This window comes from Zalophus californianus, chromosome 1 (genome assembly GCF_009762305.2).
Source record: "Zalophus californianus isolate mZalCal1 chromosome 1, mZalCal1.pri.v2, whole genome shotgun sequence".
Lineage (NCBI taxonomy): Eukaryota > Metazoa > Chordata > Mammalia > Carnivora > Otariidae > Zalophus > Zalophus californianus.
Genome location: NC_045595.1, coordinates 163942906 through 163967711, shown reverse-complemented (window position 1 = coordinate 163967711; position 24806 = coordinate 163942906).

Below are 24806 nucleotides of genomic sequence, written 5' to 3'. Positions count from 1 at the left end.
ACTTAATAAGCAAGATTATAAAACTAAAACTTCAGGCAGCAATCTGGAAACCTAAAGAGCTGAAGGGTTGAAAAGAAAAGCAAGCATCTCCCCACTCTGGGGCATCAGCTCTAGCCCAAGGAATGAGAAGAATGAGCTGAGGTAGTGGGAGAGTATCTGTGCATTGCAAGTGTTAACTTTAAAAAAAAATAAACCTGCCAGTTATTTCATAACAGGGAGAAATTTAGCATGTCTGACTCCATATTGCTTCTATTTACCTTGCTGCTGCGACCTACAGCTTAGAAACTTCTGCTTAGCCCTGCACGTAGGCATATTACAGATAAGATTTGCAAAAACTGCTTTTGACCCCAAACCTACCTCACCCAAGGAGATAAGGAAATACTACAGAAATGACTTGCTATGTTTAAGATTCACAGGAATGACATGACCAGATTTCTGTAGACAAAGATCAACTGACCAAGGACAAAGAAGTTACAAGGCCTTCCTTGGATGTCCACAGATGTTAGTCATCTTTTAACTCCAACCTCCTCCAGCTTCCCCCTTTTGCTAACATAAAAGAAGCTCGAATTTCATGCTGAGCAGAGATGGTTTTTTTGGAACAATAGTCAACCATCTCCTTGCTTTGCTGGCTTTCTGAATAAAGTCTCTTTTCTTACCCCAACATCTTACCTCTCAGCTTAATTGCCTTAATGACCTCAACTAATGAGCAGAATGAGGTTGAACTCGGTTACAGTTTTGCCAGCAAAAGATGGGTTTATTCAGCATAACACAGAATTGCAATCAGGGCAAGCAAGCTGTGGCAAAACCACAGACCAGTCCAGAGACTAAAGGAGAGGTTTGCCATCTTATAGAGGAAAGGGGTAAGGTGGGAAGGCTGTTACTGGGAGTTGGAGGTATAGTGGCTTCTCAATAGCTGAGTTGTGAGTCTCATTGGCTGGGCTCTTGCTAGGGGAGGAGATAAGCCTCTCTTCCTCTTGCCAGAATAGGAAAGTAGTATCCACCTTCAAGGCTGTTCTCTTCCTATTGGATCTGCAATTGATGATGAGGGGTAGGGACTGAGAGTTCTCCCTGCCAACATCCTGACTCAATTTTAGTGAGGTTTCCCTATATGAATTTTCACAAGGGCAGCAAGAGAACACCACAACAGGCTTCTTGGATAGTGAGCCTGCAAAGTGAAGAGCTAGAGGGTTCCGAGGACTTGTAAGGGGAGGATTCATAAGCAACAACACAGCCCTAAGCAACAAACAAAACATGTGCTGGAAAATTATCAAACATTTGTTGAATTGAATTAAAATAAGCAGTTAAAATGATCACCATGAGGGTTAGAATTGGTTTTATAACTTTTAATCAGGTATATTTAAAAATTTATTGTTACACTGTACCTTGACTTATCCTTTACCTTTAGAATTGGGATAGTTAATATGTCAACAGGCCCAAAGCTGGTTGACCCCTGCCCCCTTCCCACTCCAGTTCATATTGCCCCAAATCATCTCAGAAGAACCCAGTTCATAGTCCCAAAGGACCAGGGGAGACAGCTATTCTACACACCATACTAATAAAGCTCCTCAAACTTATACCTGAAAGATGAAGAGGCTGAGGGTGTAGAGAGTAGTTTTCACTGTTTTGGAAAGGCCACTGTGACAACATTAAATCAGCAATGGTTTTTCTACATGATAACAACCCAAAGGCATACTGCTATGATCATTTTCTGGACCTTATTTTGTGCAGTTCTTTAAAAAGAGACAAATATTTGAATATTATTCTTAGAGGATTTCTTGCTAACCTGCAGAGGCTTTGAATTTTTACATATCTACCTTGAGATTTTAGCAAATTTTCCCCCAAGGTCTGTTGGCAGATAAAAACCCCTACTGTCTCTACTAGTATCCTCCACTTCTTACCAAATTAACATTTTTATGGTAAATAGTATCAGATGCTCTATTCTTGGGATAGTTTTAACAAATCAGTTTCCATTATTATGCTCTCTAAACATGGAAATACAAAGTGTTGCTAGCAGAGATAGTCCACCGGATCATTAAAACTCAGAGGTCCTAAAAGGGATGTCACTGTTTCAGCAACACTTAAAGTTTTCAGTTTTTTCCTACAATATTTAATGATTACACAAGAATGAAGGATCAGATGGAAAGAGGAAAGCTTTATCTCAAGTTGTGCAGGTGTGCATCATTTAGAAAGGTTGTATAGGTTTATGTGTGTCAGGAGGTGAGGTGGGGAGGGTTGGAGTGTGATTCTCTTTAAAACAAACTGAACTGGGTTTTATCTTTATTGCCACAAAGAGATTAAAGAGGCTGCGTGAGAGGGAAAAGTCCCCAGGAAGAGTTAGGTTGCAGACCTCCCACTTCAAGGAATGTCATCTAATCAGGGTTGCTGCAAAGCAGACAAATCAGATCTGAGGCTTGCCCTACAGAGGGACTTTTCAAAGACTTGCCTTCAAACCTGTGGGACTCTTCAGATCATTTGCTGCCTGAGCAACTTCTCTGGCATCGATATTAGTGCCCTCTCTTCCTGCTGGGTGCCATACACAGCCCCGCACTGGTGCAGAAACAATAGAAAAGTAGACTCTCTAGAAGAACCACCTCCTCATTCAAAACGCACATAAAAATGCATTTACTTTTTTTCCCCAGCTTTACTGAGATATAATTGACATATAAGACCGTGTAAGTTTAAGGTGCGCTATGTGTTGATTTCATATACACATATTGTAAAATGATGACCACCAAAGCATTAGCTAACACCTCCATCATGTCTCGTAATTACCATTTCTTTTTCTGTGCCGAGAACATTGAAGATTTACTCAGTAACTTTTAAGTACATAAAACAGTATTTTAAAAAATATTTTATTTATTTATTTTAGAAAGAGAGAGTGTGGTGGGAGGGAGGGAGAGGAAGAGAGAGTCTCAAGGGGACTCCACACTGAGCACAGAGCCCCTTGTGGTGCTCAGATCCCATGATCCTGAGATCATGACCTGAGCCAAAACCGAGACTTAACTGTGCCACCCAGGTGTCTTAGATTTTATTTATTTATTTGTTTATTTTAGAGAGAGAGTGAGAGGACGTGCATGGGGGGCGAGGAAGGGGGAGGGGCAGTGGAAGGGGTAAGGGCAGAGGCAAAGAATCTCAAGCAGACTCCCATGGGTGCACAGTTAGACTGTGGAACTCGGTTTTGGCTCAGGTCATGATCTCAGGATCATGGGATCTGAGCACCACAAGGGGCTCTGCGCTAGGTGTGGAGTCCGCTTGAGACTCTCTCTGAGCGCAGAGCCGGAAGCGGGACTTCATCTCATGAACGCCGAGATCATAACCTGAGCCAAAATCTAGAGCCAGATGCTTTAACCAACTGAGCCACCCAGGTGCCCCATAAAACAATATTTTTAATTATAATCAACATTTGTTTTCTGCTAATAGGACACCTTCCACTTGATCGTCCAGTGATGGGGAGCTCATAGACTTGAAACAAATCTCAATTTTGAATAATTACTAAATGTAAGACTATGCTCCCTGATATTTAAATGAAATTTCTTTTTAAACTTCAATACATCAAGTTATACTCTAATGTTACCAGTTATAAAGCAATTCTGTTATTGCTTTTATAAGAGCTTTCTTCTAATATTTTAGGGCAGCTTTCACATCCCCACTAAGTATTTTCAGTTCCAGAATTAACATCCTTGTTCTTCAGACTTTTCTTACAGAATATAGCTAGTTCCTTTTGTAGTCTACGCACCACTCTCAAACATTTCTACAGCTTTATTATATTTTATTTTATTATAAAATTCACACCCAGCATGGAGCCCAACATGGGGCTTGAACTCACCACCCTGAGAACAAGACCTGAGCCAAAATCAAGAGTTGGATGCTTAATTGATGAAGCCACCGAGGCGCCCCAGTTTTATCACATTTTAAAACATAACCATCTATAAATATAATACACTACATATGATCTGACCAAGATAGTACAGTAATCTAAGTATGGTCTTTCTTCTTTTCTCAGTATAAGGATTTTATGAGTGTTTTTGGCAACTCATTATACATCTTGGCTTATATTGAGCTTTAGTTAACTAAAACTTTTTCCAAGTGAACTGTTTAATTGACTTACCTGAAATATAATGCAGGTTTTTGGATTCAACCTGACTAAATTTTACCTTGAGAGTTTTGACCTGAATCTTGATTCTTATGATTCTAATTCCTTATCATCTATATATAATATGTATATATATATATATATATATATATATATATATGGGAATAAAACAGGGTGAAGTAGTAAGTCTTTTGCTGTCCCATTAGAAAATGACCTATGGATTGTTGTTAATCATTTTTGCAAAGATTATTCAACTGGCTAACCCACACTGCATATGTGGTTCAAGATTATCTTCAGGGGAGAATCCTCCAAATGCCTGTTGAAAGGACTGTTAGGTCTTTAGTAAATCCATTTGGCTTCCTGGTAAGCACCAGCATTTTTTGTTAAACATTAATATGTCATATACTTAAAGTTCTGCCCTAAATATTTCCAGCTACATATGTCAGATTTTTGGAATCTTTATCTAGAATTCAGATTTATCATTAAGAGAATATTTATCTTTTTTTGAGGCCAAAAAAAGAAATAAAAAAAAATTAACCTTCATCAAACTATCGTTAATGACTTTCCACATTGATGTATCCAAATTCCTTTCCACATCCTGCAATATAATTCAGTTAAATTGCATAAGGCTTCCAGATCCTGAATCCTATTACAGGAGTTTAAATTTGACTGAGGTCACTCAGAATGTGTGTGATCTTAGTTAAATGACTTCTATTCTTAGGGCCTTGGTTTGTGAGGATGATGAATATGAAAACACTGGTAGCAATAGCCATCAATCTTGGATAGAAACTCCTGTTAATGATACATAATATACTCATATTCATAGTTTTTCTTAAATTCCCACAGATAATTTTATGAATATTGCTGGTTAGCATATTTCCTTTATCCCCAATTCCCTGTACTCTTGGGAATATCTACTATTAGCCACACAACTGTTTAATTAAAGGAAAATACTATTTAAATTATCAGAAATTAGCTGCACCATCTACACATAGACTCAAAATTCCTGGAAAAATTCAGACTTCAAGTCAATAAACTTCACTGGAGCCAATGGCTTATACTTTTTCTCATGCTGTTTAGTGAGGCCTGATTGTACTTTTACTTCTTTCCTCAGTCTCTCAGCACTTCCTAGAATTTTAGTGCTTCTGCTAGCCCCAGGCATTTTCTTTTTAATTCACCTCAGTTGAATACAGTTCTTTCCTCTTTTGCCATTGGCCCCAGATCATTGTTTCTTTAGATTATCATCCCTTTTCTTGCCAAAGGTCACCCGCTACTGTAGACTATTTATGCCAATTCCAAACCTGCAATAGTTTTGTCTGCAAAAGTTCTTTCTAAGTCATCAGAAAGAGTGGACTTTAACTCTTTCAATGGCAATTACCATCGTCTATCTGATATTCCCATAGCCTTTTCTATTGGGAGAGAGGAAATCAGTCTTCCACATAACGTTTTAGCATTTAGTTACAAATCCATATAACGGCCCACCATTTTAGAGTTCTGTACTCTGCTTTGGTAGAGTTTCAAAAGAAGAAAGCATAGCTGATATTAAGATTGGTGAAGCTTTGGACAACATAACTGTAAGTAATTCCCCCAAGAATGTCATTTATTATTATTCTCATATCATTCCCTCCCAGGCTGCCAGTTCTGCCATTTTGCCAATCATCTTTCTCTTCCCTGTTGACACCTTGGGGCACTCAATTGCAACACATAGAAGGCTGAGTTTTGAAGGACAGTAATCCATATTCAGCCCCTAATCTTGGCTTGCTTTGCCTATCATTTTTTTCCTCGGAATTGTACAATCTTTGGGTTGTTCCAGAAAATATAAAAATTATCCTTGTCAGTATAGGACCCTGTCCTATATTGTTCTTGTTCAAGTTCTGCATGCAACCTTCCCCAGGTTAGAAAAATACAGATACAGAAGGATGGCAATGGCCTTATCCTACATCAGAAAGAAGAAAATTTGTTTTGTTATTTTCCTCAAAACAATTCTGTAAATTGATTGAAGTAGGGATTATTGGTGTGATGAGGGATACTATAAAGTGTGTGTCTTCAGTATAAGCCTAAAGCTTTTTAATGAAATATTATTTCAGCAAATTGAACTAGGGATTATTGGTTGTATGAAGGGCACAGTAAAGTTTTGTCTCTGTTACAAGCCTAAATCTTTTTTTTTTTTTTTTTTAAAGATTTTCTTTATTTATTCATGAGAGAGAGAGGGAGAGAGAGAGAGAGAGAAGCAGGCTCCCAAGGAGCAGGAGGCCCGATGCGGGACTCGATCCCAGGACCCTGGGATCATGACCTGAGCCGAAGGCAGATGCTTAACCATCTGAGCCACCCAGGCGCCCAAGCCTAAATCTTTTTTAATGAAGTGTTTGGACCATTATGTTTTCACATTTGCTTTTGAATAGGTAATGACTACCAATCATAGTCTTTTATGAAAAATTTTCAGTATGATCCATAAAAGCACTTGCATTAAAATTCGAGAATGAGTGGGAGTGATCTGTACCTTTAACTATTATTGTCATTAGCATTAAATGATTTCTCTTAATACTTTTTTACTTGAGTGGCTATTATAAAATTATAATTTTTCAAATGGAGATTTAAAAAATCACAGAAAAAAAATGAAATGGGGCGTACAAAGGTGGAAACTACTCATGCAGGAAGTGCTTTTCCTGCCTTGGGAGCTCTATAGTTTTCTGGGAAATATTGCCATAAAACACTTGATATTTTTAGAATACTTTTCCCATCAAAAATCTGCTACATTTTAACACTTTCTCTCTCTTCTTTAATTGCAAAGAGAAAATTCCAAGTTTCATGTGTTTTAAATAAATGATTGCCTTCACCCACCTCTTCTTCTGACTCCCACTTGCCAAGCTTGACATTATCTGGCTCTTTCCACGGCCTCTTTTGAAGCACAAAGTTGTGCCTGCCATTATCAAACAGGAGGGCCGCTAAATCACAGACACTGAATGGTGTCCCCTCAGCTGGTGATGTTGATCAGGCAAGCATATATGGTTGATCCTGGCTTTTGAACTCTATGAAGACATTCCAAATTGACATCTTTCCTGTATGTATGAAAAAATATATTTTTTTCAAAGAAAAGATAATCAACTTTAAAATAGTGGGCCTTAAAATTACAAACACAGAAAATCAGTGTCATTATTATTATAAATTGAATTTTTTAAAAGGCAATATCGAGGTCAGGAGCAAACAGGGATTTTTGGATTCTGAGAATGGAAACCCATATGGCAGGAGACAAGGCCTCTAGGGACAGTGTATGTAGATCAAAACAGTGAGAGTGGAATTTTCCCGAGTTTTACTTCTATAAATAATTAACTGAATGTCCTTACATAAATAAATATTTTCCTCTGGGAATTACAGCGTCATTAGGAATTTCTGAGTACTAATTCTAGTTTTGGCCTCTATTCTCCATTCTCATTTTTAGCATCTTTCTGTCTGCTTGTCTTTGGAGAAGAAATATCCTATTTTTTGAAGGAAACAGAAGAGGATTTGCAAAATAGTCACAACTAATGTGCACCTTTAAGAGCAAAATGGGATTACTGGGAGGGGAAGCATGACAAATGGGCAGGGAAAACATTTTTACCATTAAAAATCTCTAAACCTCTAGTGCTACAAGTCATAAGGAGTGGTGTTCTCTTTAATCCTGGCCTTTATTCCATTTCTCTTTTCTCGTTGAAGGAATGTCACTGAACCCCTAGAGGTGGTTTACATCGGTCATATTCCCTTCATTTTCCTAATTAGTTACTGTTTTTTTTAAAGTTGTAGAAAAGTCAACCTACAACTCAACTCTCAAGGAGACAAATACTCACCTCTCTTATTTCCCCATTTTCATCTCTGTATGATTCAACACACAAAAAGGATAAGTGATGTTTGAACACTTACTTCCATAAAGAAAACACTTAGCTGAAACAAAATAAGTAGGAAGACTATACTAGTTTGGGAGCAAGGCATCTAAGATAGGTAATAGTGATACAGTCATAACCTAGAAGATATTTTGATACATGTGAGACTGTTAAACGCATGAGCAGTATTTATATGTACCTCAAATCATCTATATCAATTTTATAACTTCTTTAGGGGACCACTTTGTAAGAGAGTTCTATGTGAATTCTTGCAATGTGAGTAGACACCTCTTCTGTTATGGAAGTCAAAATTTGGCAAGTCATATTTTCTTAAATCATGGAATTATCCACATCACAAAAGAGTGATATTTCTCTGAATCTTTCTCTTACTACTACTGGGGACCTAGTTTGGGAGTGGAGGTAGATTTCTGGAAAGCACTATTTAACGAGGCAACTAACTTGCCCTTCTGGATCAAGGATCTATACTTCCATACCCTAGTCTGCAGCGGGAGGCTGACCCCATGGACTTACCAAAGGCTTCCTTGCCCTCTGGCTTTCTGTCATTACTGAAGGAAGATCAGCGGGTGGGAAGAGAAGGTGAGTATTTTACAGGGTTCTTCCCTCTCAGGTTACTGGATGTTGTCTGTGTCCCTCTACCACAGGCCCCAGATCCTGTCAGGCTGTACACCCTTACAGCTACCCTCATGGGATGCTCCTTCAGTCCTAAGTGGTAACAACAACTCTGTACTGTTACTCACCCCTGAGTACTTGTTGGTTTCCTTAAACCCTGTCTTTGCCAGTGGTCCTTTATTAACCTCTTATCAAGTATTCAAGTGGACACCCCTGGTTCTTGACCACATAAAGATTTGTGATGTGGTAAAGATTAATTTTCAGTAAAGACTACAAACAGACTTCTCCTGCTAAAAATCATTCTGTCTTCTGCATCTCTCTTTCATACCCCTATCCTCAGTGGTCTTGGACTGCAGGGGAAAATGCACCTGCTAAGGCTAAAGAATGCCGATCCCTTGCTATAAACCTAAGTAAATAGGAGGTTAAAGTAGTGTCTTCCTTAAGAATTTCTCAGAGCTTCAAGAATAGGAATGAGGGCGCCTGGGTGGCTCAGTCGTTAAGCGTCTGCCTTCAGCTCAGGTATGATCCCAGGGTCCTGGGATCGAGTCCCACATCGGGCTCCCTGCTCAGCAGGAAGCCTGCTTCTCCCTCTCCCACTCCCCCTGCTTGTGTTCCTGCTCTCACTGTCTCTCTCTGTCAAATAAATAAATAAAATCTAAAAAAAAAAAAAAAAAGAATAGGAATGAGAGACAGAGCTGCATTGTTACATTGCCATTCTCAGGTTTGAAAGATAGGTAATAATATGCTCTGATAGGCAATAAAACCACAAGGGAGGAATGAACATATCAATACAGACACCAAAACATGGGACACATGAAAGAGAACGAGAAACTGGAGAGAACTAACCCATGGCTTCATTGTTTACAGATTATTACACATTCTAATTTCATTCATTTATTTGTTCATTCATCCATATATTCATTCAATAAATATTTGAGTGCTTGACTGTGTTCCAGATACAATGATAGGTCTAAGGAATATAATTGTAAATAAGATAGAGTCTCTGCCCCTGAGGAACTTTGTAAAAAGGAACCACTGACTGAAATCAGGAGTTACTACACCCCTTCTAGTTTGTTAAAGATCATTCTCAATCAGTCTTTGGGGAGGTGTGGAGTTGCACATTTTTGAACACTCTTTAAGTATTTTCAGTGTTTCAGTCTAGCCGGGAGAGATCTTAATTCTGTCAAAAACTGCTAGTTTTTTTTTTTTTTAAGATTTATTTATTTAAGAGAGAGAGTGAGTGGGCATTGGGGGTAGGGGCAGAGAGGTGTGGAGAGAGAAAGGAGCCCCACTCATGGCTCGATCTCACAACCCAGAGATCATGACCTGAGCCGAAACCAAGAGTCGGACCCTTAACCTACTGCACCACCCAGGCGCCCCTACAGTTACTACTTAAAACACAGAAAAGCATGTTCCATTACAAAAGGTAAATGAAACTGGAAATAAATCTAGCCTCCCAAGTTTCCCAGGATAAACACCATGAGAAAAATGTGAAAAAAATTGAGCTGTAGTGATGTGTTCATATCTCTTTTCTTCATGTGTCTCAGAGCAGCTTTGGCACTTGTCTTGCAGAATTGCCTTGTTTTCCAGAGACCAGAAGTCTAAGCTATAGCTGGGTTTGGAACCTGGCTAGATCCAAAATAATAATGTAGGAAAGTAGATACAAAATACTTCTGGGGCTGCAACATTTGTGATGTTGCTTTTTTCAACTAGCAATTTGTATAGCCACATTTTACCTCTTCTTTTCCACACCTATTTAATCTCTTACTCTGAGGTGCAAGCTGCTCTTAGAGGAGGTAAGATTAAAACTGCATATTGGTACAGAGAACATACTTTATCCTTTGAGGCTTTCCTGTTTTGGCCGTGGTCAAATTGCCCTCCTCCCCCCGCCCCTGCTTTTTTTTTTCTTCTTAAAGCAAAGTAATCAACCACTCTACAGATTTTGGCAGCTGTATTTCAAAAGTACATACTCTAAAATTTAAAAGGATTTTCTGTACTTTTTTAGGTATATAATCAAATGATATTGAATTTTTTAACTTGGCAATGTAACCAATTCGTGCTGCTCTCATGGTAAAGAATGAAACTAGGTAACAAAATTCAAACTCGGTAAGTGTGTGTGTGTGTGGGGGGGGGGTCAGGGCCAAAGAAGCAACTGGAAAATAGTTATTTCCTGATGGTTGTTTTTACATACTCTGTTTTCTATCTCATCATACCAGCTTTTCTGCCATTGTACCTTTGTTATGGTACCAGTTCCATGCAAGGATCCTATCTAGACTTCAAGAACTAGCTTGATGGTTTCTTAAGTATTTAATACTTTTTACATTGTGTTGTATCTCTTTGTATTCTTTTTTCCCCCTCTTCACAATAAGCTAGGAGTTCCCTGAGTATAGGATAACTCTCTAGTTTGCCTTTGCAGTCAGCAAAGCATTTGACCAAATATCAGATAATTATTTTTTAAATGCCATTAAGTCCTAAAATAAGATAGCTACGTAATCATTACTGAGAAGATTGACATAGATAGGAAAAAAATTTCAAAAACAGAACAACTTCAAATTTTATGCATCACCTAAAGAATTTGAAGAGAGAGCATGACAAATCTTGATGGAGATTTCATTGTTTAATCTATAGCCTATCTAAGCTTCTTTCCTTTTTTACTTCTTCTAGGTACTCTTTTACCACTTAGTTATTAGCTGAAACAAGTCAGATATTTCTTTTCCTTGTCATAAGCTTTCATGAAATATTTAATAAACAAAAGAATAAAAGCATCAAATAATATAATGAACAGAAATTTCTATTCCTTCTAATATAGATCTATGAATCATACAGGGAAATAATTAGTTGGGTCTTTTTTTGGTTGGTTGGTTGGTTGGTTGGTTGGTTGGTTGGTTGGTTTTTGGGTTTTTTTCCCTCTGGTCTGAGCAAAACATCCACCCAACTGGAAAAATGTAAAAATTGCAATACTAAAACAGCACTAGATTTGAAAACCATGAGTTCTATAATTGAGTATTTTTACCTTGGTCAAGTCATTTAACTTCTGAGTCTCTCCTCTCCAATATAAACTCACATTGGGTAAGTAATTCCCAAAGTGTGTTTATCTCTAACATTCCATTTTTAATACTGAAATGAAAAGAAATGATTTAAAAACTCCCTTTTGTGTAAATTTTTCCACACATTATTTCATATTCACAAACATCCCTTGAAATGGACAAGGTTTGATAGAGAAGAAAATTAGGGCTCAAACAGGGTTATTGAGTCATTTACCCAAGGTCACATAATCTAGTTAATGCAACTCAAAAATAAGAACACATGTGAAAACACAAGTTCCTTGTCCAGTGCTTTTCCTGTGTTGGCAGTCTGCTTCTCCAAAAGTCAGACATTGCACACACATATAAGCTCACACAGACATGTATACACACAGACTCGCTTTCTTTCTTTATATGCAAAGTGAACTTGTATTGATATTGACATCGGTAAGCACACAGCTGTCTGGATCAATTACTATTTACCTTACAGAGATCTTCAATTATTGGTTTTATGCCAATGTGTAGTCCAAAAACTCACACATGAGGGTAATTATGTGAAGAGCTATTGCATGTCTAATGTAGTGTATCTTTCCTTCTTTAGACTTCTTATATCTCAACAGGTAACTTCTACTACGGCAGTATGATGAACCCAAAATTGAATGTATTCCATTGTTATATATAGATGAGAACAATTTTGCACATATTGGCAGATGGAAATAAATTTAAAATGAAAGATGTCATTATTGTCTCTGAGATTTTTGCTATTTACAAATTGCTATATAACTTGGGACTAACAGCCTTTGTGACATTCTTGGATTATAATTTTATCAATTTTCTTTTACTCCATTGCTGTAAAAATCATCACTCTTGCTATTATATCAGAACATTACAGTTAAAAAAATTAAGCTTTAATATAAATACTTCAGTACAATATTGATGCTCATAATCTTGTAATCAAGAATTTTATTATTATTCCTGTCCCCTACCCTTGCTAGGGAGAAGATGACTTATAGGCATATGAAAATAAAAATGAAGAAATTAGGTTTTCCTTGATATTTTGCTTTGTTCAAATAATTTAAAGCAGTTTACATTGAGTCATAAAATACAATAATTTTTAAAATTATTTTGCATAAAATGCAAATAATATTATTGCATAAAATGCAATAATTTTTTAAAAAGTTAGGTAGAAGTTTCCAGTGGTCAATAAATAAACAAAAGGTATTCAACTACATAAAAATGAATCAACATACAACAAAAATGCCCCAATGTTTCTTAATAAAACAGGAGGGGGTTATTGTCTATAAAACAGTTATATTTGAGAGCTGTTTATCAAAGCAAAAAATTTATCTTTTATAATTAATTTGAAACCATAATTAGGAATACAGCCCATTAAATGTCATGACCAGGTTGCTCTTCTCTTTTTTAGCAACCAAAATAATATTCATAGTAAGTTGAAGGATGAAAATGAAACATCTGGGTATAAAAGAATATATGTTATGTCATGAAGATGTGCATTCATCTCATTTTAAAGGTATACATATCAAGCAATTAAAGGGAAAAGATTAAAAGATGGGTAAAGGGGCGATGGTCCAGAACCAACACCACTGAAAATCAGCAACTGATTAGTAGGATGCTACTGATAAGCGAGGGTTCTTAAATAGCAGTAATGATTAGTGGTCTATGTTGAGTTCATGTAGTTTTGCTAATTGTTGCTGGTTAACATCCAAGACTGAGAGGTCAATAAAACTTTTTAACAATCATTTTGTTATGGCCAGATTTTGCTGCAAGTTTAGAATATATAATGGAATAACTATACGCCTAAAACCAACTTAATTTACATGTAAAAGATTGATCTGATAAATCTTTTTTGGCACTGAGTGACACAAGAAACAGTTATTGGGCAGATATTTTAATACATGAATCTGTTATCATTTGGGAAATTTAAAAAAAGGGAGGGGCTCTTTAAAAAACAAAGTCATTCCTGAAACTATAATACTAATTATAAAGGACTATTCTTCTAGGAATGATAAAGGTAAACAAATGAGCAATCATCAAAACCCATCATCATAAGTGGTCTTTGAACAGATCAATGCGTAGAGTATCTTCCCTGAATGCTTTATTCAGGTTTTGACCATTAGGAAGGACTGCTTCCAGAATCTAATAAGAACAGTCTGGAATCTACAAAAATAGGTGGTTAACCTTAACCTGTAATGCTAATAAGCTTTTCAGGTATAGTAGATCTAAATTGCCACAACTTCAGTTGCTAAATTCAAACTATATCATTGGTCCAGTTTATGCAAAGAAATTGCTAATTAAATTATGCTTAGCAGCTATTTGTACAGACTTTGCCAAATAAACTCATGTTTCCCCACTTATTTCCCAGTTCTCAACAGTAAAAAGTGAAGTTTTTAAGAAGGATACATTTCTTGGGGATGGATATTAAATATAAACAAATCCTCTATTGTAGTAGAGTTAACCACCTTAGGAACACAAGAAGAGACAATGATCCAGTAGGACTGCTTCTTCAATCTGGAATTAGCATGTATAAATCACAGCAAGTGGGAAAATCCTTGATTTAGTCATTCAATGCAGTATTTCTTGGATGGCTACCCTTTTTGTTAAGAAAGAAAGAAAAACAAAATCCCAACACTTTTTAAAACGGGCTTCTTGATGCACTTGGAGAGAAGTGCACTTGGGAAAAAGCAGAGCAAGTCCCATTCCCACCAACATTGTATACAAGTGCATCTATTTTGAAAATTTTCTCTTATTTCCTGAAAGACTCCATTGGGTGCTTATCTGTCCTTAATGCTTTATAAATTTACTTTTAACAAGAAAGGCAGAATAAACTACAGAAGGTAGTAGCTGCCAGAGCAACAGCAAGCAGGAAAACAAAGTTGTGTATTTGACAGTTCTTGGCACAACAAAGGTTTCGAACTGTGAATAACTGAATCCCTGAATCTGGAGGATGTCTGCACCAAATGAATGGGCAGCTATACTCAGTGAATGAATACTGTTGTCTGACTTGTGGAAAAAAATATAAAAGAATTGCTACTGAGATGAATATTATTAAAGGTACTCAGTGACTTCAAGGTCAAAGCAAATTTAACACTGATAAAAATTTATAGATATTAAGACAAAACTGTAAGCAAATACAAGCATTTAATTTAAAATACATATAAGTTGGCATAACTTCAAAGCTTTTGGTAAGCCAAAGGGTTGAGTTGTAATCTACTGGAGCAATTACCATACACAGAAGAAGACTCTAATGCCTGTCAATGATACAAATTGGGGATGAGTCTGAAGAAAGTAGTTGTGAAGAAAGAGGGGATAATTATCAAGCAGAAATGAATGCTTCTTGCATGCCATCTTTTTTTAAAGATAGTTTTATATGGTCAGAAATTATAGCACAAAATTCACCATGATAATTGAAAGATGATTTGGAGAGACCACTACCTTTTAATAGTAAGAAGTTGGATTGCACTTTGTATTTTTGATAGACCTGTAATGTTGAACATTTTAATCACACTTGGAGGTAGGTCAGTTATCATTCCACTTTGTAAGGGTATTTAGTACTTTTTGAACTATTAGCAGCATTGACTAATAACCTACCATGTGGTGAGTACCGTGCTTGGTGCTATGGTAAAATATTTTGCTGAACATTTAATTATGTGCACAATTAATAGCTTAATATACCTGGGGGGGGGGCTTGAAGTGTAGCACAGATACAAACTGAAGGCTGGTATGAGAGAATACCTTGTAAACAAAGAAATGAATAATTAGCAATTGAAGAGGATATGAGTTCTTTGTGGAGAGTCATTTCAGAAACCAAAATGGCCAATTTCATTAGGTCAGGTAAACAGGGATCAGTGAGGCAGTATGGGCAGGTAGGTGAATCCAAACACTTCATATCAGTAACAGAAAGTGTTCAGAATCAGAGAGTTCCCATTGAACTTCATTTCCTCCCAATAGAAAGACTCCAAACTCCGCTCTTCCTTCTCCACCCATACATGTAAATGACCCAGAGTACTCTACGGAACATAAGGAAGGAAGGGAGAAAGGGAAGATGGAAGGTCTAGTTTGACTGAAAGCTATGTCCTTTTTTTCACACATAGCATTAACTTTTGAGAAAAAAAAATTGTTGATTTTAGGGATTACCAATCATGTCCTAACCTCTTAAAAAAAAAAAAAACAAACAAACACTATTGAACTGAATTCTAAATTTACTATTTCCTTTTAATTAGTTTTGAATGAGCATTACTCTGAGATCAGCACAGTCCAATAGAAATATCCATGACAATGGAAATCTGCACACTCCAATATGGTAGCAACTAGTGTCATGTGTCTATTGAGCATTTGAAATGCAGTTAGTTCAACAGAGGAGGTGAATTTTCATATCATTAGATTTAAACTTAACTAGTCACTTGTGGGTATAGGCCATTGTATTGGACAGCACAGCTCTACAATACAAATACTGTGAAATCAGAACCTTTGTAAATGACTTCATCTCTCATGGCATCTTGTACAAGGTGGAGCTCATAATACTCAAAACTTGTTAATTGGCCCTGAAAAGAGTCAGTAATCATAAAACCAAAAACAAGAATGTAGCCACCAAGAAAAAGTCAGTGTAAATGTAAATGTTTCTTACCTTGACTGCTTAGAAAAATAGAATATATTCCAATCATTGTATTCACTGGCATAGCATAAAGTATTTTAACTTACTGCAAAGTTGATCAAGAAAGGCCATGAGGTTTTCTTCTTGATAGCTGTAGGTTCTGGTTTACACTTTTACTTTTCAGGGCATGAAGCCAAAAGCAGAGCCAGAATCAACCTCTATGGATTCTCTGTTAATATGTGGCCAGGAATTCTGAGTTGTAACTTGCCACACTATCACTATACATGCCAAAATGGTGAGTTTTCATCTCTCCTAGGGCTCAGATCCTTTGTTCTCTATGAATTCCTAACAACATTTTAGTACAAAGGTCTACTGCAATATTCTATTCTACTGCAAGGGTTTATTACAAGATTTTTGGGGGCAGCTCAAAAGAAACAAAGGAACACTGGCTTCTTTTATGACCATAGATTTGCCTATATTTGAATGGGAAAATAAGATGTTATTTTGAAAAAGGAAAACAAGCAAAGTGCAACTATATTTTAAAACTTCATTCTATTTACTGAGAATTGTACACTGGGTACTATGATCCTCACAATCATACCACTATAGCAATTGTAAGAAAATAAATTTTACTTCTCTCATGAAAAACCCAGATTCTTTACCTGCAATCATGATACATTATTAACAACATTAACTATTAAAATGCACTATCAATAAAGGAGGTGACAGTTAAAACTGAACAATGAAATCTGTGTCTCTGTCTTATATATTAGTCTTCCACTTAGTTTGACTTTCATGGTTTTTCGAATTCCTTTAAAGAATTTCTATATAGGTGATATTTTCATTTTTCAGTAAAAATATACAAGTATAGGCTTTAGTCCTGGAGAAATTCAGTCTCATTTATACACTACCAAAACAATATGCTTGGTGGTGCCAAGTATAAAATATTGAAGGGAACAGGACTGGCATTCTCTAGGCTATAGTGTTCACCGAGGTAGGGGTCAATTGGGCCAAATTTGGTGACCTATTGCATGACTATTGGTAAAATACAAGCTCAGAATGTGTGGGGAAAAAAATGCATGGGAAGGTTCAAAAGTTGGAAATTAAGGATGCTAACATTAGGAGGTAGGATGTTTAGAGGCCCTTAGGAAATGAGTAGTAAGCTGGTGGGGAGTATACAGTCAATCCTCATTAACTGCAGATTCTGTATTTGTGAATTCCTCAAGTTTTCTACAACTTGTTTGCAACTTCAAAATAAATACTCATGGCACTTCCACAGTCCTTCGCATTCATGTGTAGAGCTGTGAAAAATTTGAGTAGTCTGCCGCTCATGTTCCCAGCTGAGGTAACAAGGCAATGGTCTGCCTTCTGGTTTCAACTCTGATACTGTAAAGTGTCCTCTTTATGACCTATTAGGTACCCGATTTTTCTCATTTTCCTGATTTTTATTGGTGATTTCACTGCTGAAAATGGCCACATTGTGTGGTGCAGAGGTTCTGCCTAGTGTTCCTACATATAAGAAAGCTGAGATGTGCCTTATAGATTAAAAACAGTGATAGATAGGCTTTGTTCAGGCATGAGTTAGAGTGCCATTGACTGTAAATTCAATCTCAGTGTTAATGAATAAACAGTATATATTAAATAAGTTATCTTTAAACAGAAATACACAGGAGACAAGGTTATATACTGATTGGTTCATGAAATTGCTGGGACCAGAATCTCACAGGAACCTAACCCAGTGGTTTCTTCAGTATTTCCTAATTCAGCATTCAAGGTGACTTTATAGAACATAAAAACTATGGATAATGAGAATCAACTGTATTGGAAGAGTAGGAAATATTAGAAACATTTTATTTCTATTTTTCAGGGAATATTACTTATGTTCATAATGGGCTCTAGGTCGTCAGCTGAATATAAGATAGGGAAGACCTGAGAGCTTCTAAGACATGTTTTCTCGATTTAGGTCTATGGATTAGTTTCAGTGAGTCCCAGACAGCGTGAAATGAAAGATTATATTGTGTATATATACACTTGGAGGCATTTTGGGGGTGGGGATATGGTTCAGGATTTCCAGTAGGTTTTCAAAAGTATCTATGACTTTAAAAAGATTAAGAATTACTGCTCTGTGGTTTGAGCCTGAGGCCTAGGGTGGTGGTGCTATATACAGAGATTCAGTTGAGTGGAGCTGGGATTTTGTTTGACAGCACCTAGCAAGGATATGACTCTGGGTATGGTAGGAGATGGAGCTTGAATGGTCCATGGAGTTCTCAAAGAAAGAAGATCATGAAATCTTCCACATCTGATGACACATGCAGACTGCTCAGCCATGAAAGACAACCTTATGATGAACTTGGGGAATTTGATCCTTCAGGTATATTTTCAGTTCACAGAAATTGTGGGGGGTCAGGAAGCTCTTGGCATAAGAAATTTCATATAGCAAATTTTTAGTTAATTGTTAGAAATTTGTGTACTTTATAGTTAAATCGGACTTCAAAGAAAAAAATACCTTGGTTTAGGAATTGGTAGCCTATAGGAATGTTTTGTGGGTGGTGACTAGTTGCATTGTGCCAATCTTCTGGAACTTAGGTCTACCTTCTTTCATCCTTGGCCTTCTGGTCTAGAGTACTTTTCATGATAAATGTATCTGTAGGGATGTGGAATACCAGCAGACTATATTTACAGATGTGGTGAGAATGGTAATGGAAATTTGGATCACACATGGGATGAAATGCTTGTAGGTACCCAAAGAGAAAAGGCAAGTCACATGGCTTTCTAGATCTCAGGAAGCCCTGTTGATACTAGAGCTGAAGGAAAGGCCCTTAGAGAACTAAATGGCAGTTCTCTAGTTGTCCTCTTCATTTCTTCCTACCTCATCATTCTACCATTGAATAACTAACAAACAATTCATGGTCTTTACCCTGCAACGTACTGGATACATCAAATGCATTAATCCTTTTGAACTAGCAGTTTCCATTTCACAGGATACTGCCTTAGTACCTTAAATAATAACTTGCATTTGTAGAAATCTTTTTACTCTTAAAGCATGATCATATTTTAGACTAAATTTTACTATGCAGGGCAAGTACTTACATCCTAAAATGATTAGAGTAGTGATTAAGAACATTAGCTCTGAGATTGCTCTGCATTTTACTACACTAAAACATTGGGATACTGCTTCCCACCTCATACAGTTGAGAGAATTAAAGGAGATAATGCAACAAGATGGCCACTTAGCCTAGTGCCTGCAGATACTTAGAGTTTGATATATGTTAACTGTCAATAGACTCTTTTATATTACTCATTCAATGCTTTTTTTTGACTTTTAATTATATGTTTGTGGAAACTGAGATCCAGTAAAGTTAAATAAAATACTTGCTCCAAATCACAAAACTAATTAGAGATAAATTTGGAACAAGAACCCAAGACCCTGACTTACAGTATGGTGGGTGTCTGTGTAAATCATTATCAAATACACACATTTGTCTCAATTTGACCATTTGCTCCCTGAATTTTGATAGACCTGGAATGCTTTAATAAATTGGAGACCTTGACAAAGCCTCAGGGAAGCCAGCTTCCTGTTAATTGAAGCTGGAGTTGTTTTGAAATCAATTGGTCTTGTTTTTATTGCCAAATATATCTGTATGTCATTAACTCTATGAAAAAGACCATTGTTATAGAAATGTATAAAAGCTTGTTCCTCCTTCAGGCTAAAAATGAGGATTATGGAACACATATCAATTACATCATTTATTCTTAATCTATTTTCTTGCTCCATAAGCATAACTTTCATGCTTATAAGTCAGAAAAATTCTCATAAGGTGGAAGATCCCATGATGTTTGATACATAACTGGGCTTATTGTTATGCAACCTTAGTGGTTGCTGAGCATTGGTGCAATGGGGTAGTACATAGGTTGTCTAAATATAAAGTTATCCACTGAAACATGACATTACATTTCCAAATATACATCCTTATTGTTAATGAATTCAGATGTTGTTCTAGTGACATTAACATCATCCTCATTTTTACACATGGACAAACAGAGTAAACAACTAGCCCAAATTCATACCATACATTACTGGATAATTAGGAGTAAAAGCCAGAGTTCTTAGCTCTCATTTTAGAGTTCAGGCAATTTTCCCCACTGCTTCAATCATGATGGTAGAAAAGGAAATGAATCTCATTAAAGCAATTATTATTGGCTTTTTCCTTTCACAAAGTGTAGGATTATAGCCTTAAAGCTAAATCTACTGCTTAAGACATGGTTTCCCAAAGGCATTAGGCTAAAGAAAATAAAGTTAGATGGAAGATTTGCAGACAGTTGTAGACAGGACTGTTTTTGTTCATTGCCTACCATTTGACCCCACATTAACTGCCAATATCTTTCCCCAAAACATTGTGACAGTCAAGACAAGAGGTCTCTCCAGTATCACCACCACACCCCCTCTTTTTCTCTAGAGGCCCTTTTGAGAACCACTTATTTAAATGCCCTGGAAGCAAGGAAAAGAATGCAAAGCCACTGATTTTTGTAGGCATCCTTCTTTAACAGCTCTTGAAATCAAGTTACCCCTTCCTACTAGCCTCTGTATATTTTGAGAATTTCCTGTGACCAGCCCCTATACACACAAAATTTTAGACATTTATAAAGAAAATAATATTAAAGTCCGAAGAAAATGTTATGCTTTCCAAAGACCTGAACCTCACATTCATTTATAATGAAAGGTAGCAGAACATGCAAGCCCCAAACATATCTTTTTGGCATAAGAATTATTTTGAGCTGGAGACAAATGAGAAGAAGCTCTCTGCCCTTCCCCTAGACATCTAAAATCAGGACATAAATTTGCATAGATGTCCTCTCTGCCCTACAGAAAAAATAGAAGTTAATCTTGAAAGATAACCCTGGACTCTTATTAGCCCAGAAATACACATAAAAAACCTTACTAAAACTAGCCTAAATCTACGATTACATCCCTACATATTTGCCTTCCTAGAATTTGTCAGTCAGTAGAAGCTCAAAGTTCTTTTCCTTTCTCTTATCACTTCTCAAAAATTTGTTGATCTTTTGTGAAGGTGCTTCGTGAACCCGTTCTAACCACCCCTTGAGTTACTCATCTGAGTGTTCCCATGTGTATGAGCAATGCACATGTTAACCAACTTCTGTTTTTCATTTGTTAATCTAATTTACAGGACCCCAGACAATAAACCTAAGGTGGATAGAGAGAAAATGCTTTTTCTTTCCTACGATACTAAAACACTAAATGCCAGTAAATTGGATAAAATGACTTGGGTGGTTAAGCAGTTTTCCTTCCTCATTTACTTTAATCTGTAGCTGTCTCCTGTGTTCCTTTAGCTTTTTCAGAGTACAAATACCTTACACTTAACATCATGCTCACAAACTAATTATATGCATGCACATTATTCTCAAAGTTTATGAAATTGGACCTTCAATACACAAAGCAAGACAAGATGCAGAAGAGCTGTTAGAAGGTGGAGGAGGGTCAGAAATGTGTCTTCCAGACTGAGAAGTCACTTTAAGACCAAAAAATGAAAGCCACTCCATACCATTCACACAGTTTGATCAGGGTAACTTACTGATGGGCAGACTAGGCGGAGAAATGATCCAGGCACTACTTGGCTATTTGCCCCATCCAGAATTCCAGCCATAGCTTTTATAAAATGAGGGGCATGGGGGTGAGGTCACAGGGTAGTTATCTAAAGTGGCACCACCTGTGCACAGTCATCTCTACTAGTTTTCTAAGTGGTGCCATCTCTGTACAGGTCATGGGCACTAGTTACCTGAAGTGGAGCTTTCTGTGCACCACTGTAGGGAGAGTCAGAGCAAGACTTCCAACATTCTAGTCAGGGCCCACATTAACCTTCAGAGGGCCTGGAACACACAGCCCAGAGGGAGGTTACGGTGTGGGCAAGAACAAGATGCTGGGCCAAAGTTGGAGTCATTGCTGTCAGCATGCCTACAAGAGCAAAAACTATAAGGACCAAAAAGAGGCCTTAAAGCAATACAAATAATGCAGGAGATGATCACCACTAAGGCTAACCCATGAGAATTCCCAGAGGATTAATGCAGTTTGTGCCAGCTGTACTGTCCAAGCATGGTGCTTCTCCCAAGTACACGAGACTTCACTGAGTCCTTTAGTATGTGAAGAAATGCTTTAAAAGCTGAAGTCAAGTCAAATTCCTACAATTTATGATTGTACCTCTTCTCATTGTGCCCTTAATCCCTTCTTTTGAAATTAAATAAAAAAGATCTTCCTTTGGAAATAATATTTTTTTAACATTCCTTTAGGAAGAAGCAATTCATCTTAGTATAAAAGAGTTCCAATTATGGAGTAAGACTGAATTTTAATTTAGTTTCCTTGGGCCTTAGATTCTTCATGTATAAACTGAAATATTAAGAGTATCCTCATTTTCATGAACATATAATAAGGTAGTGTATAAAAATATTTAATATAGATCTGATACATAGTAAAAATCAGCAAATCTGATTTTTGTATATACATACACACACGTGTACTTAACATATGTTAACTATATAGCGTTATTATATATACTTAAATTAATCTGGCTATAGTCATGACAAAACTATGTCCTATGGCAAGATCTTTTTTAATAGGTTGTCATTCACTTGTATTAATTTTTTTTTTAAGTTTTGATGTTTAGAGGAATAGCTACAATACTGAATGGCAGAGTCAATACTTAAAATTAGTTCACTAGATTTAAAAGATAGGTTAAAATCAGTGAGTTGTGTTTTGGAAGAAAGAAATAGAAAGGCCTATATATTAAATGATGAACAGGGGAGTCAAAAAGATCTGAAAGTTTTACTTCCCCCAAACTGAATACTGAGGTAGAGTAGTTAGGCAATAAATATAACCTTGAAATGAGCTCATCAGAATTTAGTTTACAAGAAAGTTACCCACTTTGGAAGTTGTTCTCTGTGCCTGTGACCTCCTACTGTGGGATTGTATTCTGTTCTGGGGTCTATGATTTAGTGGTTACATTGAAAAATGAAATAAAATACTTTACAAAATAGAGTGCCCTTTGTCATATGAGAAACAGCTAGATGAACTGCTATGATTTAACCTAAAGAAGAGATAACTTAGGGAGATCCTGCTTTCTTGTCTTCAAATATTTGAATGAATACAATGTGAACAGAAAAATTTATTACTTTTTATTAACACTTCTAATAGCTTCTAATTAAAATGCTCAGGAGCTATAATGTTTAAAGGCAAGGAAAAGGAATCTCAGAGAGGCTGAATGATTTAGAAACAGAAGTCTACAGACTCTGTCGAGGGCCAGATGATAGTACTTTAGACTTTCTGAACCATGTGGTATCAGTTGCAATACTTAACTGTCATTGTGTGAAAGCAACAGTAGACATAAATAACTAGGTGTGGCTATGTTCCAAGAAATATTATTTATAAAAATAAGCCCTGGGCTGTGGTTTGTGAACCCCTAATTTAGGGATTTAATCACATATATATAAAAGGGTGGAGGTAGAGCTATAAAATTTATCATCTTCAGTTCTAAAGAAATAACAAATCTTTTAACAAGAATTAAAAATGTATGCCTCTAACTCTGGGTATTTTCAATAGAATCTGATTATTTGTTGGGGTTACTCACTTATTCATTAACCCATTTATTCCCAAAGCATTGAGTGTCCACAGAAATTCCAGTAGACTGCTGGTTACATCTCATTGAATGTACCAAATGGCCATATCTAGCTGTAAGTGATCCTTGAAAAGCAAATATTTTACACACCAAATCCAAGTTCTCTTATCAAGAAAGAATTAGGAATAATACTGAGTGGGAAACTAACAATATGTGCCATATTGAAAAGTAGTAAGTTAAGTGATAGAAATAAATATGAAATCAAGCAGTGAGAAAAATGATCAATATTATACTGGATCTCGGGGAAGATGCCAGAGATGGTGGAAATTATTTTAAAAGGGATTCATGCATTGATAAAAATATTGAAAATATGACAGTAAAAGATTTCTAGAAATCTCATGTTTCATGATTTGGAGGATCAGCAAAATGACTGTAACACCTGGAGTTTATATGTTCAATTTATCCTTTCTTAAACTCTTTCCCGAAAGCTGTCTAATTAGACTGGTCTACTGGAAGCATTTAAACATTTCAAAAGTCATGTTTTGCCAGGAATAAACATAATTTAGCTAATCTTTCATAGTTAATTTAGAAATTTGGAAAAAATGCTTTTCTGGCAAAAAATAACAGATTAAACACACATATATAATTGTCCTTCTAGAAACCACAATAAAATGACAGGTAAAAAGATTTTGTTTTAAAATAAAGAGTAAAACTACATAGAGTAAAACCAAAAGGGGAAAGCAGAACACTAGCATTCAGCTGCTGGGTACCTGTATGGTATCTGGCTGGAATCCATTCTGATCAGTCAGGCATTCCTTCTGATTCATCGGCCCCCACAACATACCAATTATTAAATATTTTTATATCATTCCGGTGGTAGCAACAAAATTTGGGGACTGAGAAAATGAAAGAAAAGTTCTAATTGATTAGCTCTAAAAAGGCTTAATTCTAAGTTGACTGGAACAT